The following is a 20,853-nucleotide window of genomic DNA, read 5'->3' on the forward strand; positions in this document are numbered from 1 at the left end:
TCTCAAAAACTGAGGGAAATACTTACGCTACTATTGCTGCATCACCCTTTCCTCTTCGAGGAAAACCAACGCAAGCTCAAGAAGTAGCACTCCCCGGCCCAGTCCGCGCGCGAGCCGTCGTCTCTGCCCCATTGCTATGACCTCCCACGGCGGCAACCACAGTTCCCTCCGGCCGGTCCCAACAACAACAACAACCGTAATGGCCGGGGGGCTTTTGCCAAGAAGAAGAAGACGCATGTTGCTCAGGCTCATCCAGGTGGCCCGGCTTCCTCGGTCTCCAACCCCATGGTGGTTGCGGCACCGTCTCCGACGGCGACTGCTGTCTGCTTCAACTGTGGGATCGCCGGCCATTGCCAAGGCGACTGCACTCAGCCTCCGGCTTGCTTTCGCTGCAAGCGGATGGACCACCCCGTGGCGCTCTGCCCCGATCACCAGCTCATCCGTGTGCTCGGGCTGTTTGGGTATGCGCTCAACGACATGGTCTTCTTTCAAATGGACATCCCCGAGGACCGGGCTACCCCACCCATGACCGTGCACATTTCGGTCTTGGATGGCAAGACGGCTTCTCCGGCCATCATCTCTGAGGAGCTTTGCCACATGTTCAACTCGGACTAGGATTGGGAGGTGACCCCGATCTCAGACCGGGAGTTTACTGCGACCTTCCCCAACCCGGTCAGTCTCCGCTACGTCGCTCACAGCGCCAGGCTCACGCTCGCCCTCAACCAGCTCTCCATCCGTGATACGTCGCCAACGTATCTATAATTTTTGATTATTCCATGCTATTATATTATCCATCTAGGATGTTTTATATGCATGTATATGTTAATTTTATATGATTTTTGGGACTAACCTATTAACCTAGAGCCCAGTGCCAGTTTCTATTTCTCCATGTTTTTGAGTTTTACGAAAAAGGAATATCAAACAGAGTCCAATTGATGTGCCAATTTTGATGATTTTTTATGGACCAAAAGAAGCCCCTGGAGTGAAAGAGTTGGGCCAGAAGAGTCTCGGGCTGCCCACGAGGGTGGGGGGCATGCCCCCCTGCCTCGTGGACTGCCGGAGACCTACCTGACGTGTTCCCGACGCCAATTTTTTTTATAAATACTCAAACCTCCAGAAAATAACCTAGATCGGGAGTTCCGCCGCCGCAAGCCTCTGTAGCCACCAATAACCTCTCAGGAGCCTGTTCTGGCACCCTGCCGGAGGGAGAATCCATCATCGGTGGCCATCTTCATCATCCCGATGCTCTCCATGACGAGGAGGGAGTAGTTTACCCTCGGGGCTGAGGGTATGCACCAGTAGCTATGTGTTTGATCTCTCTCTCTCTCTCTCTCTCTCTCTCTCTCTCTCTCGTGTTCTTGATTCGACACGATCTTGATGTATCGCGAGCTTTGCTATTATAGCTGGATCTTATGATGTTTCTCCCCCTCTACTGCTACCTCTTGAGCACTACGTTGGTTTTCCCTTGAAGAGGAAAGGGTGATGCAGCAAAGTAGCGTAAGTATTTCCCTTAGTTTTTTAGAACCAAGGTATCAATCTAGTAGGAGGCTCCATGCAAGTCCCTTGTACCTACACAAACAAAGAAGAACCTCGCAACCAACGCGATAAAGGGGTTGTCAATCCCTTCACGACCACTTGCGAAAGTGAGATCTGATAGAGATAATAAGATAAGATAAATATTTTTGGTATTCTTATGATATAGATTGGAAAGTAAAGATTGCAAAATAAAGTAGATTGGAAACTTATATGATAGAAGATAGACCCGGGGCCATAGGTTTCACTAGTGGCTTCTCTCAAGATAGCATAAGTATTATGGTGGGTGAACAAATTACTGTCGAGCAATTGATAGAAAAGTGCATAGTTATGAGATTATCTAGGCATGATCATGTATATAGGCATCACGTCCGCGACAAGTAGACCAAAACAATTCTGCATCTACTACTATTACTCCACACATCAACGGCTATCCAGCACGCATCTAGAGTATTAAGTTCATAAGAACAGAGTAACACATTAGGCAAGATGACATGATGTAGAGGGATAAACTCAAGCAATATGATATAAAACCCATCTTTTTATCCTCGATGGCCACAATACAATACGTGCCTTGCTGCCCCTGCTATCACTCGGAAAGGACACCACAAGATTGAACCCAAAGCTAAGCACTTCTCCCATTGCAAGAAAGATCAATCTAGTAGGCCAAACCAAACTGATAATTCGAAGAGACTTGCAAAGATAACTTAATCACACATAAAAGAATTCAGAGGAGATTCAAATATTTCTCATAGATAAACTTGATCATAAACCCACAATTCATCGGATCTCGACAAACACACCGCAAAAAGAGTTACATCAAATAGATCTCCAAGAAGATCGAGGAGAACTTTGTATTAAGATTCAAAGAGAGAGAAGAATCCATCTAGCTAATAAGTATGGACCCGAAGGTCTATGGTAAACTACTCACAACTCATAGGAGAGGCCTTGGAGATGATGTAGAGGCCCTCCATGATCGATTCCCCCTCCGACGAAGCGTTGGAAAAGGCTCCAAGATGGGATCTCACGGTTACAGAAGGTTGCGGCAGTGAAAATAGGGTTTCGTGGTGCTCCTGGATGTTTTCAGGGTACGAGAGTATATATAGGAGGAAGAGGTAGGTCAGTGGAGCCACGAGGGGCCAACGAGGGTGGGGGGCGCACCCACCCCCCTTGGGCGCGCCTTGGACCCTCGTGGCCGCCTCGGCTGCTTCTTGACGTCTACTCTAAGTCTCATGGTCTGCGTTTGTTCAAAAAAGATCGCTCCCGAAGGTTTCATTCCATTTGGACTCCGTTTGATACTCCTTTTCTTCGAAACACTGAAATAGGCAAAAAACAGCAATTTGGGCTGGGCTTCCGGTTAGTAGGTTATTCCCAAAAATGATATAAAGTGTATAGTAAAGCCCATAAACATCCAAAACGGGCAATATAATAGCATGGAACAATCAAAAATTATAGATACGTTGGAGACGTATCAAGCATCCCCAAGCTTAATTCCTTCTCGTCCTCGAGTAGGTAAATGATAAAAACAGAATTTTTGATGTGGAATGCTACCTAGCATATTTCTCAATGTAATTTTCTTTGTTGTGGCATGAATGTTCAGATCTAAATGATTCAAGATAAAAGTCCATATTGACATAAAAGTAATAATACTTCAAGCATACTAACAAAGCAATCATGTCTTTTCGAAATAACATGGCTAAAGAAAGCTTATCCCTACAAAATCATATAGTTAGGCTATGTTTCATTTTTGTCACACAAAATACTCCCATCATGCATAAACCCGGTTTCAGCAAAGCAATTGGTTCATACTTTTTAATGCGCTTCAGCTTTTTTTTTCAACTCTCACGCAATGCATGAGCGTGAGCCCATGGATATAGCACTATGGGTGGAATAGAATATGATGATGGAGGTTGTGTGGAGAAGACAAAAAGGAGAAAGTCTCACATTGACGAGGCTAATCAACGGGCTATGGAGATGCCCATCAATTGATGTCAACATGAGGAGTAGGGATTGCCATGCAACAGATGCACTAGAGCTATAAATGTATGAAAGCTCAACAAAAGAAAGTACGTGGGTGTGCATCCAACTTGCTTGCTCACGAAGACCTAGGGCACTTTGAGGAAGCCCATCGTTGGAATATACAAGCTGTCGTGGATTTGTCACGGCAGATGTCCTAGTGAAAGGACTTAGTCGTGGAGCCATCGCTACGAGTTTACTTGAAGGGGTTAAAGCGGACACAAAGACACGAGGGTTTTATACTAGTTCGGCCCCTTCGATGAAGGTAAAAGCCTACGTCTAGTTGTGATGGAATTGATGTGGTCTCGATGGCTAGGGAGCAAACAAGCTTCGCCTAGGCTCGAGTTGTGTTTTGTCTGTCCTTGAACCGCCGCCGGGTCGTCCCCTTATATACACGGGTGACGCCCGTCGGTTCATAGAGTCCCAACCGGTTCATACTCGTATCCCGGTTGGTATCTCTCTATTCCTAACTTACAATACAAGTTATACATTAGGCCGGTTTACGGCTACAGGTTCTAAACCGGCTACAGGCCTTGGGCCTTCATCTTCTTATACCACTAATGAAGTTAACCCGGCCCAAGTAGGCCGGTTTACGCCTAGTGGTAATATCCCCAACATTAGGCCCCAGATTGATTTGAACTGGTTCATGTCAATCCTTCACAAAATCTTGTGTCTTGGACATCTTCTGGTAATTGGTAAACCGCCATGTCGTCATCATTTTTGATTGCTGTAAACCGGCATGACGTCATCATGAAATTTGTCATTTATAACGCCCTCTTTTAACAATAGCTCCTGGATCCGCGCGCTTGACCTAGCTCTGTTGCCTTATAAATAAGACCAAAGGGTCATTTCTTTCCTTTCCCTTCGACCTTTCTTCTTCGTCTTCCTCGCGTTGCTGGCCTTGGAGCTCCTCCACCGCCGTCGACCTCTGCCTCGTCTTGGGCTGCTGCATCGACCTGAACGTACCAGAGCATTGCGGCATCTTTCCGCATCTTCTCCATTCCCGGTAAGCTTTCTCCTCTTTTTGACCTAGATCTGTTCTTAGGGTTCCATGTTCATGTTGTGTTCATCGCGTGCTCATATCTGTTCTCTGACCTTGAATGAATCCGTGAACTTCTGCTGTGTTTAGTAGTGATCTCTACGCATCTGCCTGTAGTTTCTCATCTAAGCCCATAGATCTCCCGCACATATCTGCTCAATAGTTCACTTCTGTTTCTGCCTTACTCTTCGAAATATTTTCTGTTTTTGTGAGCTCGCTGTAGATCCGCGGCTGTAATAAGATCTTGCGAAACTTGTTTCTGCATACCTAGTTATCCATAGCTTCAATTGCTTCCGATGCTTAGGTCAGGCGGTTTAACTTACCATAGAAAAAATTGCTAAACCGGTATATATCATTAGTCCCTTGGTTGAACCGCCAGAATCCATATAACGCCGTATTGTAGAAGACCGGTTTATAAGTACTGCCTCCGGTTTATCGTAGTTTAGGTCAACACCTTCTTTTATCCAGCGTGTTCTTGAACCGGATCACCTATTTCTTGTAGATCTCGCCATGGACAAACAAGTGTATGAGTGCAATTGGGTTCCTTCTCGCGTCATAGAATCACAGTTGGACGATCTAGTCCTAATCGGTGCTTTAGATGACAAAGACACGATCCACTGGAGGGTTCCTGGAGATGAGTGCCCTCCCACGCCTCAAGAGGGAGAGGTTGTGGTCTTTGCAGATCACTTGGCCCGGGGCTTCAAACCGCCCGGTTCTAAGTTTTACAGAGATGTGTTAGCCAACTTTCAGCTCCGTCCACAGGATATTGGCCCCAATTCCGTCACCAATCTATGCCATTTTCAAGTACTTTCTGAGGTATACCTTCAAGAGGAGCCTTCAGTCGAGTTGTTCAGAGACCTCTTCCATTTAAACCGTCGTACTGAATTCACCGACGGTCCCAATACTGAATTGGGCGGTATGGCCATTCAGAAGAGGAAGGAGATCACCTATCCCCACGTCAAACTCCATACTCACCCCAAGGAGTGGAATGCAACTTGGTTTTATTGTAAGGATACCTCCCCTGAGAATGAAAATCCCTTTTCCACAACACTCACCCTTTTCCACAAAGACTAAGCGCCAAGGAGAGAATTAAATATGCTCCGCAACTATCCAAGCTCCGAGCCTTTATGGCCAACGGTTTAACAGGAATAGACCTTGCACGCTGCTGGATATCATGGAGCATACTGCCTCTGAGCCGGCGCCCCGGTTTGATGTGCAAGTATACTGGTAGTGTCGATGACCCACTCCGACACATTAAAATCCAACTCTCCGATGATGAAGTCACAGATTCGATAAAGAAGATGTTGAATGAACTGGAGCACCTCTGTGCTCAAACCGGTCTGCTTCCTTACTGCACCACCAACAAACCGCCAGCGGTAAGATTTTAATTGCTCTATTGTTGAACCTGTTACTGCTTTATCTGTCTAATATTTAATTACTGCTGATCCAGGGTGATAATCCGTTTTGGAGCAAGAAGCTTCCACAAGATAGAACGGAGAAGGCAGGGCGGTCAACCCGGCCCAAGACCAAGGTTATCAAGAAACCAGCTCATAAGAGAAAAACCACCGCTTCATCTGATCCAGCTATTGATGATGATGTGGGTAACCCGAATCTTGAGGTAGAACTTGATTCACTTGGCTTACTTTTTACACGCCTTATTGATGATGATGCTTGTCAAGACGACGCTGAAGCCAGCAATGCGGGATTCGTTGAGGTATCTATTCTCTCTTCCGATTCAGAAAATTTGCCTTTGCCAAAATTTCGCCAGGCAAACCGGAAAGTTAAATTTTCTCATCCTCTTGCTTACTTGGATCCCAAATTTCTTATGAAGACTCAGTAACATGAAGCTTGCCGCACAACCCGGCACAGTGGCCAGGTAGTTACCTCTGCCGGTTTACCAAACAGCCCGGTTCGAAAACGCCGCTCCGAGGTCTCCGACCTTTTTATTGATTTAAATCCTAAAGCGGGTTTCTTCCGTCAACCTCTTAATCCATCCGACTCCGATTATCCGGTCACTTCTCATTCATCTTCTGGTGAATCGTCGGCCACTCAGCTACCACCTTTGAAAATAGTTGCTGGGTAAGCTAAACTGAACATATGCTTCCAGTATACTGTGTAATGGCTTATGCTTTTCCTTGACTCGTTGTTTTTCTTTCAGGGCCAAACCGAAACCAAGCAAGAAGGCCCGCCTGGATAAAGCGGCTGAAGAAGATGTAGCCCCAGAACATGACAAAGTGCCAGATCTTGAAGAATTTGCTCCTGAAGATATTCCCAATGATCCTCCTTTGCAAGATGATGCTATTCCCGAAGATAGGCCTATTAACACTTCAGCCTCTGCTGACCCGCCTGCCAGCTCCATCCAGGTTGAGAAATCCCACAGTCGTGCTGACAAAACGGCCGCACCAACACAAACCGGCGAGTCCAAAGATGATGACGTTGTGATTACCGGTGTAGGCCGCTTTGAACCCGGGAATCCTGTCACTCTTACCAAGCATACCATAAAAGAGAATTTTTCCACTGTGAACAAAGGAAAATGGGATGTTGAACTGGAAACATATGCTGCTCTGAGTGCCCAAGATCTTCATTCCGGTTATTTAAACCGGCTTTATACTAGCCGTGACTGTGAAGCTGGTCTGGTGAAGATGATGAGGGATAAATTTGAGGTAACTTCTTTACTTTCTGCCATTGTGTCAATCCTCGTAGCCCCCAAGGGTCGGTTTGCAACCTTTAGTCAAACCGGGACTTGAATACGATCCTCAACACTTTGAAATCCATCAATATAGCCCCCAAGGGCCGGTTTAACGTAGCATAAGTAAACCGGGGCTCCAATAGAAAACTGTCCTTGGAACATAATTTGATCAAATAGCCATTAGCCCCCAAGTGCCAAGTTGAATACTTGTATTGAGCTTGGGACTTTGCAATCTAGTAATATATATATAAATTGAAGGTGCATTAGCCCCCAAGTATCAGGCGTATAACTTTGTTATGTGGTTGATACTTCAATTTCTTGAACCGCTTGTTGAAAGCTAAATACCGTCTGTATGCAGGCTGAGGTGAGAATCAAGGAGGACCGGATTGCCGATTTGTAGGAGGTCTTGAAAACCCAACAGGCCGAAACAGACAAGGCCAAGGAAGAATTAAGTAGCGCCTTGAGCACCACTGAACAGCTGAAGGAAAGCTTCAAGAAAGAGCGGGCTGATTGGGCCACTGAGAAGGCCACTTTAACCAAAAGAGCGGAAAACGCTGAAGCCGCCCTTAAACCGGTGGTGGATGAACTTACGGCCGTAAAGCGGCAAATACACTCCATGACCGCTGCGATCTTTGGTAAGCTCCTTTGAACTGCTGTGATAATTTCAACCTGCTGTAGTATAAATTCGGTTTGAGACCGTCCCTATATTGTTGTAGGCACACGCATCGGGCACTTAGGAAACGATGTGCGGAAGAAACTGAAGGCTGCCTACACCTTAGTAGAACAATTATATACCGGAGCCCAGCGGATCATCACCACAGCCTCCCATAACAACCCGGCACCTTCTTTAATCCAGGACACTCTGAACAGGTTGTCCATGCTTCCGGCCCGGATTAAGGAGCTGAAAAAATCCGCTGCTCGCACCGGAGCTATTAACGCCTTGATCCGGGCCAAGGCATGGGTGCCAGATTTTGACCCTGTGGAAGCAGCTCAAGGCTATCCCAGCGTGAAGGAAGATGGCTCTGAATTTAACGGAGAGGATTTAAGGGCAATAAACCGTGCAGTGCGCCCTCTGGCTTGTCAGCTAGCTGAAGAGGCAGACTTGACACATTATCAAGCACAATACAATGACCAGAACAAGCGAGTGCCTGCCCCAACTCTTGAAGCGGAGAATCTGATCCCTCCAATCCGTAAGCACACTTATGCTCCTGATATTGAACCGTCTTCCCTGATCCATGAAGAGGCTGTTTTCCAAGCTTTAATGGGAATCGACTGGACCACTGTTGATTTCCAGCCAATGGGTAGAGACGAGGAAGCTGAAGCGGCGGATGATGAGGAGCAGGCTTGAACCGGAAGCCGGTTTGGATAGCTGTCTTTGGCATCTTTCCAAAAGAACAATGATCTTATTTGGGCACCGTGTTGCCTTGTAATAGGATAGTTAATACTTCTATCTTGAGTATGCCTTCGTGCATAAGTACTGAAGCTTTTGTTCAAAAAACCTCGATTCATATTTCCTGCAATCAGAAAAATTTGAACTTTGGTGGCGGTTATACCGCCAGCCGGTTTGTGATCTTGATATGTGTATCAGTAATATAACAAATAGGTGATACAAAATACCTGCCATGTCTTGGCATGAAGCTGGCTTAGCCAAGCTTGAAGCGGAGGTTTTATAAACCAGTACCGTCAACAAGGGGGGAGAAAAAGCTCCCATATAAACCATACTGAATCAACACAAGCCCCCTTGTTACTCCATGATGGTAACAGGAAAAGGTAAACTGGGCATACGTCTCCGGATTAAAGGGGAATCAAATCCATCAGCTGAACCAGAAAAAAGGTGTTTGTTGATATAAAGAAATCCAACAAAAACAAAGAACAAACAAGCCATGAAAATAACATGGAAAGCAAAGGCAATGAGAAAAACCGTTTGCAAAAATACGCTATACTGAGCTGATCAGATGGTGTTACCATGGTCGGACAGGACCAAGCCCCCAATAGGTGTGACAATGATTCAAGTCAGCCAGGTCCCCAAATGATTCGTGGCATATATGCTAGATCAAGAGGCGTGGCAATGGTTCGGGTTCGACCAAGCCCCCAAGTGATTTTGTGGCCTTAGGCCGACCAAGAGGCGTGACTGGTTCAGACTTGACCATGTCCCCAAGTGATCTGGTGGCTGTCGCCTATCAAAAGGTGTCGCGTTGGTTCGGATACGACCAAGGCCCCAAGTGATATATAAAAAGCAAATGACAAGGGGTAAACCGGAGGCCGCTTTAGAAGCAGAGCCACTCCATGTAACCACGCATGATAAGAAAGACAGAGACCCCGCTTTAGCTGAGGCTTCGGTTTTATTATATCAAAGATAATATATACATTGTCATGATATGTACATAGATAGAGCCGATGGCTCAAGTGTAGTAAGGCCAAAGATGAGCTATGTTCCACGGCCTGTTGGTCTCCTCCTCTGATGTGCGTGAGTCTTGATGCTCTCGAATATCAATCAGATAGTACGACCCATTGTGCAGATTCTTGCTGACCACGAAAGGTCTCTCCCAAGGTAGGGATAACTTGTGCATATCTGTCTGGTCTTGGATGAGTCGAAGCACCAAATCTCCTTCTTGAAAAGCTCTGGTTCTAACCCGGCGACTGTGATAGCGACGAAGATCTTGTTGGTAAATCGCCGAATGGGCAGCCGCTAGATCACGCTCCTCGTCCAATAGGTCCAAAGCGTCTTGCCGTGCTGTCTCATTGTCCGCTTCAACATAAGCTGCCACACGAGGCGAGTCGTGCCGGATATCACTAGGGAGAACTGCCTCTGCTCCGTAGACCATGAAAAATGGTGTGTATCCTGTGGATCGATTTGGCGTAGTATTGATACTCCATAGCACAGATGGCAGCTCTTCAACCCAACACCCTGGTGTCCTTTGCAATGGGACCATAAGCCGGGGTTTGATGCCTCGCAAGATCTCTTGATTAGCTCGTACTGCCTGTCCATTGGACTGGGGGTGTGCCACTGACGACATGTCAAGTCGGATGTGCTCACGTTCATAGAAATCCTTCATAGCACCCTTGGATAAATTGGTACCATTGTCAGTAATGATACTGTGCGGAAAGCCAAACCGGAAAATCACCTTTTTGATGAACTGCACCGCTGTTGCTGCATCACACTTGCTGACAGGCTCCGCTTCAACCCACTTGGTAAATTTGTCAACTACCACCAAAAGGTGGGTTTTCTTATCCTTGGATCTTTTAAAAGGTCCGACCATATCCAGCCCCCAAGTTGCAAACGGCCACGTTATTGGAATCATCCTCAATTCTTGAGCCGGAACATGAGCACGCCTTGAAAATTTCTGACATCCATCACACCGTTTAACCAAGTCCTCCGCATCAGCATGCGCTGTCAACCAGTAAAACCCGTGACGAAACGCCTTTGCCACTAGAGACTTTGAACCGGCATGGTGTCCACAATCCCCTTCATGGATTTCCCTTAAGATTTCACAGCCTTCCTCGGGAGAAACACAACGTTGAAACGCCCCTGATACACTGCAATGATGCAATTCACCATTGAGAATCGTCATAGACTTGGATCGCCGGACTATCTGCCTGGCTAGAATCTCATCTTCTGGCAACTCCCCCCGGTTCATGTATGCAAGATAAGGAACCGTCCAATCCGGAATAGCATGTAATGCTGCCACCAATTGAGCCTCCGGATCAGGAATAGCCAAATCCGCTTCACCTAGGAGCTGGACTGACGGGTTGTGCAACACGTCCAGAAAGACATTAGGCTGGACCGGTTTGCGCTGAGAACCCAACCGGCTTAAAGCGTCTGCCACTTCATTCTTCCGACGGTCCACATGATCCACTTGATAACCCTTGAAACAACCCGCAATATTATCCACTTCCCGACGATATGCAGCCATGAGCGGGTCCCTAGAATCCCAAGTGCCAGACACCTGTTGAGCCACGAGGTCCGAGTCATCGAAGCACTTAACCCGGCTTAAGTTCATCTCTTTAGCCATCCGGAGACCATGGAGCAAGGCTTCGTACTCAGCTGCATTATTAGTACAAGGGAACATTAAGCGGAGAACATAACAAAACTTATCACCTCGTGGGGAAGTTAATACGACTCCAGCCCCCGAGCCTTCCAGTTGCCTGGATCCATCAAAATGAATAGTCCAATATGTGTGATCCGGCTTCTCCTCTGGTGCTTGTAGCTCCGTCCAATCATTGATGAAATCAACCAGTGCTTGAGATTTTACCGCCGTCCGAGGTACATACTTCAGTCCGTGTGGCCCAAGCTTTATAGCCCACTTGGCAATCCGGCCAGTCGCCTCCCGGTTCTGTATGATATCACCCAAGGGAGCTGAACTGACCACTGTGATGGGGTGCCCTTGAAAATACTGCTTCAACTTCCGACTGGCCATGAAAACACCGTAGACCAGCTTCTGCCAATGCGGATACCTTTGCTTAGATTCAATAAGCACCTCGCTGATATAATAAACCGGCCGCTGAACCGGATATTCCTTGCCTGCCTCCTTGCGTTCCACCACAATAGCCACGCTCACTGCCCGAGCATTGGCTACTACATATAATAATAGTGGCTCCTTGTCAACCGGAGCTGCAAGAACAGGCGGATTGGCTAATTGCCGCTTTAAGTCCTCAAATGCTTCATCAGCAGGCGGACTCCAGACAAAATTGTCTGTCTTCCTCAGCATTTGGTACAACGGGATGGCCTTCTCTCCGAGGCGGCTGATAAACCGGCTCAGTGCGGCGTTTCTGCCTGCCAAACGCTGAACATCATTAATACACTTCGGTTTAGCCAGGGAGGTAATAGCCGTAATCTTCTCCGGATTAGCCTCAATTCCTCTGTTAGACACCAGAAAACCCAGTAACTTGCCTGCCAGAACACCAAAGACACACTTGGCCGGATTAAGCATCATCTTGTAAACGCGCAAGTTGTCAAAGGTTTCCTTCAAATCATCCACCAGTGTCTCCTTCTGCCTTGACTTTACTACAATGTCATCCACATAGGCATGCACATTACGGCCGATCTGTTTACGCAGGCAATTCTGCACACACCGTTGATAGGTGGCTTGGGCACTCTTGAGCCCGAAGGGCATAGATACATAGCAGAAGGCTCCAAAGGGAGTAATAAATGCTGTCTTCTCCTGGTCCTTAACTGCCATTTTGATCTGATGATATCCAGAGTATGCATCCAAAAAACTTAAACGCTCACAACCCGCCGTGGCATCAATGATCTGGTCAATGCGGGAGAGGGCAAAAGGATCAGCTGGACAAGCCCTGTGAAGATCCGTGTAATCCACACACATGCGCCAAGTGCCGTTTTTCTTAAGAACCAGCACCGGATTAGCAAGCCACTCTGGATGGAACACCTCAATGATAAAACCAGCTACTGAAAGCCTGGCCACTTCCTCTCCAATGGCTTTGCGCCTTTCTTCGTTAAACCGGCGGAGGAATTGTTTCACCGGTTTATACTTAGGATCCACATTAAGAGTGTGCTCAGCGAGTTCCCTCGGTACACCTGGCATGTCGGACAGTTTCCATGCAAAGATGTCCCGATTCTCACGGATGAACTCGATGAGCATGCTTTCCTATTTGGGATCCAGGTTGGCACTGACAGTGAACTGCTTGGACGAATCGCCGGGCACGAAGTCAACAAGCTTGGTCTCAGCTGCCGATTTGAACTTCAGATCCGAATCATGCTCTATAGTTGGCTTCTTCAAAGGGGTCATATCTGCCGGATCAACATTGTCCTTATAGAACTTCAACTCCTCCGTGGCATAGATCGACTCTGCATAAGCCGCATCACCTTCCTCACATTCTAAAGCGACCCTAAGGCTCCCATGAACCGTTATCGTCCCCTTGTAACCCGGCATCTTGAGCTGCAAGTAGATATAACAAGGCCGCGCCATGAACTTGGCATAAGCCGGCCGCCCAAACAAGGCATGATACGGGCTCCAGATCTTCACCACCTCAAAGGTTAGTTTTTCCGACCGGGAATCGTGCTCGTCCCCAAAAGCCACATCTAGGGCTATCTTACCAACAGGATATGCAGATTTGCCTGGTACTACACCATGGAACACCGTATTAGACGGTCTGAGATCCTTGTCTGTTAGGCCCATGCGGCGGAATGTCTCATAGTATAGTATGTTAATACTGCTTCCTCCATCCATAAGTACCTTGGTGAACTTATAACCCCCCACCTGAGGGTCTACCACTAATGCTAGCTGGCCCGGATTATCCACCCGGGGTGGATGATCCTCTCTGCTCCACACGATAGGCTGCTCTGACCAGCGTAAGTAACGTGGTAAGGCCGGTTCAACAGAATTCACTGCTCGCTTGTGGAGTTTTCGGTCGCGCTTATCCAAGCTAGTTGTGAAAACATGATATTGCCCATTGTTCAACTGCTTTGGCTGGCTCTGATAACCCGACTGCTGCTGCTGCTGCTGCTGATTATTCTAGTTGTTGTGACCGCCCTGATTGAGACCTAAACCGGAGGCTCCATCATGACCCGGCCCATGGAAACCGGATCCTGAACCGCCACCTGACCCATGGTCATACCGGAAGGCATTAGAGTTTTTAAACTCCTGCATAATATAATAATCCTTCCAAAGGTGGTTAGCCAGCGACTCCTTCGTCCCGTGCTTTGGGCAAGGCTGATTCAGCAAATAATTCAAACGGCTTGCGTTAGGATTGGGAGCCCCATTACGATTTGCCGCTTTACCTCTGCGCCGCTGCCCCCTGTCCTGTGCATTAGTGTTGGCCACAAAGTCCATGCTGCCATCCGCCTTGCGCTTGCCTCCGTTTCCATGACCCGCCGGTTTGTACTATTGCCCCTTGGAGTTACTATTCTTCTTTCCCTTCACTGCTTCATCATCATCAATCTCGGGATCCTTGGTACTGTCCGAATCAGCATACTTCACTAAAGCGGCCATGAGGGTTCCCATGTCATTACAGAACCGCTTCATGCGTCCCAATTTCAATTTTAAAGGCTCAAACCGGCAGTTGCCTTCCAGGGTTAAGATCGCAGAGTCAGCATTAATCCTGTCAGACGAGTGCAAAATTTCCGAAACACGGCGCACCCAATGGGTCGTTGATTCTCCTTCCTCCCGGACACAAGCCGCCAGGTCTACTATGGACTTGGGCTGCTTACATGTATCCTTGAAATTCTGGATAAACCGGGCCCGCAACTGGGCCCATGAGCTGATAGAATTGGGCGGTAGGCTCTTTAACGAAGTACGAGCCGTGCCTTCAAGCATCATGGTGAAGTATTTTGCACACGCAGTCTCATCCACGTCTAGCATCTCCATGGCCATCTCATAACTCTCTACCCACGCTTCGGGGGATAAATCAGCGGTGTAATTCGGCACCTTGCGCGAACCCTTGAAATCTTTGGGCAGGCGCACATTGCGTAAAGCGGGGATTAAACAAGGCACTCCCAAAGCGGATGTGACTCCTGGTCCGGCGAAGGTGGTAGGGCGAACCAGTGTAAGTTGACCCGCATCATCCTGTGCTGCTAACTCGGCCTCCCTTCGTGCCCGGGCCCGGTCCACCACATCCTGAGCATCGCGGACACCACCTGCCGGGTTATTGCCACGGGCCTCTTCTCGGCCTCGCGCAGTGCTCGATATGGCCGGTTCATCCATGCGCCTGCTATAGCTCCGGCTTGGACGGGGCATAGAGTGAATCCGATCACGGCTGTACGAATATGCTTCCTGCTGAATCAGCATGGTCCGGAGAAGCTCCTTAACCCGGCGCATCTCTACCGCTTGCGGAGAGTCCCCTTCGACTGGGATAGCCTCTAATCGCGCGGCGGCTGCAACAAGGTTGTCCATCGGATTAGAATAATGACCTGGGGGCGTCTGGACCGGCGGAGGAACCACGATGTTCTGCTGAGGAGGTTCCATCAGGCGAGGTTGGACCGTCGCCCCTGGTCCTGGTGCTTCAATCCGGTTTGTCTCCAGGTGCTGGGGAGGATTACTGGGTCCAGCTCCTGGAGTCTGAAAGAGATTTCGGGGGTCAAACCCTAATGGCAGGCGTGATCTGTACTTCCGCTTCAAAACCTCCTGTGATGCGTTCTGGTCAAGCATGAGCTTGTAGGCCTGGGCGTCCAAAGCGGCCCGCTCTGCAGCCATCCTGTCTTTTTCTGCTACCAGATCCGCTTTGGCTTGCACGATCTGCTCTTTCACCTTTGCAATCTCTGCATTATGGGCCTCCTGATCCGCCGGATTGTCCTCTGCCATAAGTGCAGCTAGTGCATCAAACAGATCAGATAGAACTTGAACCGGCGGGCGCACAAGGCCTCCTGCCCCTGCTGCCGCTACCGCTGCTGATCCGGAGAGCATAGCTGCGGCGGTCGAAGAGTGATTCGCCGCCTGTGTGCCGGCCATGAATATTCCAACCCGGTTGACCTGGCCTGGGGGGTCCGGAATACTGTCGCCATCGGAACAACCCCTAACCATATCGTTTTGCAACTGGTATAGCGATTCGGTCTCTCCGGTTGAGGACTCGTCACCGGAATAGACGACAGTCTCGCTACCGTGTTCTAATCCGTCCTCACGCTCTCCTCCGTGGATGACTCCAACGAAGACACGCTTCACGAACAGTTTAGCCTGGGTAGATCTCGCACGCTGAGCCGTCTCGATGAGGTCAGTGCAGACGTCCGGCTCAGGTCCAGGCTCACCGATCTTGCCGATGAAAACGAGTATGCCACCAAAGGGGACCCGGTACCCGTACTCGATCGAATCGGCCTCGGGACCCCATCCTGCGTCGTCGATGTAGATCCTGCCGCGACGACTCTTGGTCATCCGGCCCACAACATAGCCTTCGAGTCCCTTGAGCTTGCCCTCCAAGATCGTCAAACCATCGTGCGATAGCCCCACGGTGGGCGCCAACTGTCGTGGATTTGTCACGGCAGATGTCCTAGTGAAAGGACTTAGTCGTGGAGCCATCGCTACGAGTTTACTTGAAGGGGTTAAAGCGGACACAAAGACACGAGGGTTTTATACTAGTTCGGCCCCTTCGATGAAGGTAAAAGCCTACATCTAGTTGTGATGGAATTGATGTGGTCTCGATGGCTAGGGAGCAAACAAGCTTCGCCTAGGCTCCAGTTGTGTTTTTTCTGTCCTTGAACCGCCGCCGGGTCGTCCCCTTATATACACGGGTGACGCCCGTCGGTTCATAGAGTCCCAACCGGTTCATACTCGTATCCTGGTTGGTATCTCTCTATTCCTAACTTACAATACAAGTTATACATCAGGCCGGTTTACGGCTACAGGTTCTAAACCGGCTACAGGCCTTGGGCCTTCATCTGCTTATACCACTAATGAAGTTAACCCAGCCCAAGTAGGCCGGTTTACGCCTAGTGGTAATATCCCCAACACAAGCCAAGTTCTATAATGAAAAATTCCCACTATTATATGAAAGTGACAACATAGGAGACTCTCTATATGAAGAACATGGTGCTACTTTGAAGCAAAAGTGTGGAAAAAGATAGTAACATTGTCCCCCCCTTTTTTGGGGTCTTTCTTTTTATTTATTTATTTGGCCTTTCTCTTTTTTATTTGGCCTTTCCCTTTTTTATTTGGCCTTTCTTTTTTTATTAAGGGACTATGCTCTAATAATGATGATCATCACACTTCTATTTATTTACAACTCATGGATTACAACTCGATACTAGAACAAAATATTGAAGGAAATATGCCCTAGAGGCAATAATAAAGTTATTATTTATTTCCTCATATCATGATAAATGTTTATTATTCATGCTAGAATTGTATTAACCGGGAATAAAATATATGTGTGAATACATAGACAAACATAGTGTCACTAGTATGCCTCTACTTGACTAGCTCATTGATCAAAGATGGTTGAGTTTCCTAATCATAGATATGAGTTATCATTTGATCAATGGGATCACATCATTAGAAGAATGATGTGATTGACTTGACCCATTTCGTTAGCATAGCACTTGATCATTTAGTATGTTGCCATTGCTTTCTTCATGACTTATACATGTTCCTATAACTATGAGATTATGTAACTCCTGCTTACCGAAGGAACACTTTGTGCGCAACCAAATGTCACAACGTAACTTGGTGATTTTAAAGGTGCTCTACAGGTGTCTCCAAAGGTACTTGTTGTGTTGACGTATTTCGAGATTAGGATTTGTCACTCTGATTCTCGGAGAGGTATCTCTGGGCCCTTGCTCCTTTATATACAGGGGCAGGGGGGCACCTCTAGACACAACAATTGATCATTGATCTCTTAGCCATGTGCGGTGCCCCCCTCCACCATATTCCACCTCGGTAATATTGTAGCGGTGCTTAGGCGAAGCCCTGCATTGGTAGCATCATCAACACCGTCATCACGCCGTCGTGCTGACGGAACTCTCCCACAAAGCTCTGCTGGATCGGAGTTCGTGGGATGCCATCGAGCTGAACGTGTGCTAAACTCGGAGGTGCCGTACGTTCGGTACTTGATCGGTCGGATCGTGAAGACGTATGACTACAGCAACCGCGTTGTGCGAATGCTTCTGCTTTCGGTCTACAAGGGTACATGGACAACAGTCTCCCCTCTTGTTGCTATGCATCACCATGATCTTGCGTGTGTGTAGGAATTTTTTTGAAATTACTACGTTCCCCAACAGTGGCATCCGAGCCACGTTTTATGCATAGATGTTATATGCACGAGTTGAACACAAGTGAGTTGTGGGCGATACAAGTCATACTGCTTACTAGCATGTCATACTTTGGTTCAGCGGTATTGTTGGATGAAGCGGCCCGGACCGACATTACGCATACGCTTACGTGAGACTGGTTCTACCGACGTGCTTTGCACATAGGTGGCTGGCGGGTGTCAGTTTCTCCAACTTTAGTTGAACCGAGTGTGGCTACGCCCGGTCCTTGATAAGGTGAAAACATCACTAACTTGACGAACTATTGTTGTGGTTTTGATGCATAGGTAAGAATGGTTCTTGCTCAGCCCGTAGCAGCCATGTAAAACTTGCAACACCAAAGTAGAGGATGTCTAACTTGTTTTTGTAGGGCATGTTGTGATGTGATATGGTCAAGACATGATGCTAAATTTTATTGTATGAGACGATCATGTTTTGTAACAGAGTTATCGGCAACTGGCAGGAGTCATATGGTTGTCGCTTTATTGTATGCAATGCAATCGGCCTGTAATTGCTTTACTTTATCACTAAGCGGTAGCGATAGTCGTAGAAGCAATAGTTGGCGAGACGACAACGATGCTTCGATGGAGATCAAGGTGTCGCACCGGTGACAATGGTGATCATGACGGTGCTTCAGAGATGGAGATCACAAGCACAAGATGATGATGTCCATATCATATCACTTATACTGATTGCATGTGATGTTTATCCTTTATGCATCTTATTTTGCTTTGATTGACGGTAGCATTATAAGATGATCTCTCACTAAATTTCAAGGTAAAAGTGTTCTCCCTGAGTATGCACCATTGCCAAAGTTCGTCGTGCCGAGACACCACGTGATGATCGGGTGTGATAAGCTCTACGTCCATCTGCAACGGGTGCAAGCCAGTTTTGCACACGCAGAATACTCGGGTTAAACTTGACGAGCCTAGCATATGCAGATATGGCCTCGGAACAGTGAGACCGAAAGGTCGAGCGTGAATCATATAGTAGATATAATCAACATAGTGATGTTCACCATTGAAAACTACTCCATTTCACGTGATGATCGGTTATGGTTTAGTTGATTTGGATCACGTGATCACTTAGATGATTAGAGAGATGTCTAAGTGGGAGTTCTTAAGTAATATGATTAATTGAACTTGAATTTATAATGAACTTAGTACCTGATAGTGTTTTGCTTGTCTATGTTGTTGTAGATAGATGGCCCGTGTTGTTGTTCCGTTGAATTTTAATGCGTTCCTTGAGAAAGCAAAGTTGAAAGATGATGGTAGCAATTACATGGACTGGGTCCGTAACTTGAGGATTATCCTCATTGCTGCACAGAAGAATTACATCCTGGAAGCACCGCTAGGTGCCAGGCCTGCTGCAGATGCAACTGACGACGTTAAGAACGTCTGGCAAAGCAAAGCTGATGACTACTCGATAGTTCAGTGTGCCATGCATTAAGTCTTAGAACCGAGACTTCAACAACGTTTTGAACGTCATGGAGCATATGAGATGTTCCAGGAGTTGAACTTAATATTTAAAGCAAATGCCCGGATTGAGAGATATGGAGTCTCCAATAAGTTCTATAGCTGCAAGATGGAGGAGAATAGTTCCGTCAGTGCACATATACTCAAAATGTCTGGGTATAATAACTTGATTCAACTGGGAGATAATCTTCTGGATGATAGTGTCATTGACAGAATTCTTCAATCACTGCCACCAAGCTACAAGAGCTTCGTGATGAACTATAATATGCAAGGGATGAACAAGACAATTCCCAAGCTCTTCGCAATGCTAAAGGCTACGGAGGTAGAAATCAAAAAGGAGCATCAAGTGTTGATGGTCAACAAGACCACCAGTTTCAAGAAAAAGGGTAAAGGGAAGAAGAAGGGGAACTTCAAGAAGAACAACAAACAAGTTGCTGCTCAAGAGAAGAAACCCAAGTCTGGACCTAAGCCTGAGACTGAGTGCTTCTACTACAGGCAGACTGGTCACTGGAAGTGGTACTGCCCCAAGTATTTGGCGGATAAGAAGGATGGCAAGGTGAACAAAGGTATATGTGATATACATGTTATTGATGTGTACCTTACTAGAGCTCGCAGTAGCACCTGGTATTTGATACTGGTTCTATTTCTAATATTTGCAACTCGAAACAGGGACTATGGATTAAGCGAAGACTGGCTAAGGACGAGGTGACGATGCGCGTGGGAAATGGTTCCAAAGTCGATGTGATCGCTGTCGGCACGCTACCTCTACATATACCTTCGGGATTAGTTTTAGACCTGAATAATTGTTATTCAGTGCCAGCATTGAGCATGAACATTATATCTGGATCTTGTTTAATGCGAGACGGTTATTCATTTAAATCTGAGAATAATGGTTGTTCTATTTATATGAGTAATATCATTTATGGTCATGCACCCTTAAAGAGTGGTCTATTTTTTTGAATCTCGATAGTAGTGATACACATATTCATAATGTTGAAGCCAAAAGATGCAGAGTTGATAATGATAGTGCAACTTATTTGTGTCACTGCCGTTTGGGTCATATTGGTGTAAAGCGCATGAAGAAACTCCATACTGGTGGACTTTTGGAATCACTTGATTATGAATCACTTGGTACTTGCGAACCATGACTCATGGGCAAGATGACTAAAACGCCGTTCTCTGGAACTATGGAGCGAGCGACAGATTTGTTGGAAATCGTACATACCGATGTATGTGGTCCGATGAATATTGAGGCTCATAGCAGGTATCATTATTTTCTCACCTTCACAGATGATTTGAGCAGATATGGGTATATCTACTTAATGAAACATAAGTCTGAAACATTTTAAAAGTTCAAAGAATTTTAGAGTGAAGTGGAAAATCATCGTAACAAGAAACTAAAGTTTCTATG

The sequence above is a fragment of the Triticum dicoccoides genome, chromosome 3B (genome assembly GCF_002162155.2).
Source record: "Triticum dicoccoides isolate Atlit2015 ecotype Zavitan chromosome 3B, WEW_v2.0, whole genome shotgun sequence".
In the NCBI taxonomy this organism is placed as follows: domain Eukaryota; kingdom Viridiplantae; phylum Streptophyta; class Magnoliopsida; order Poales; family Poaceae; genus Triticum; species Triticum dicoccoides.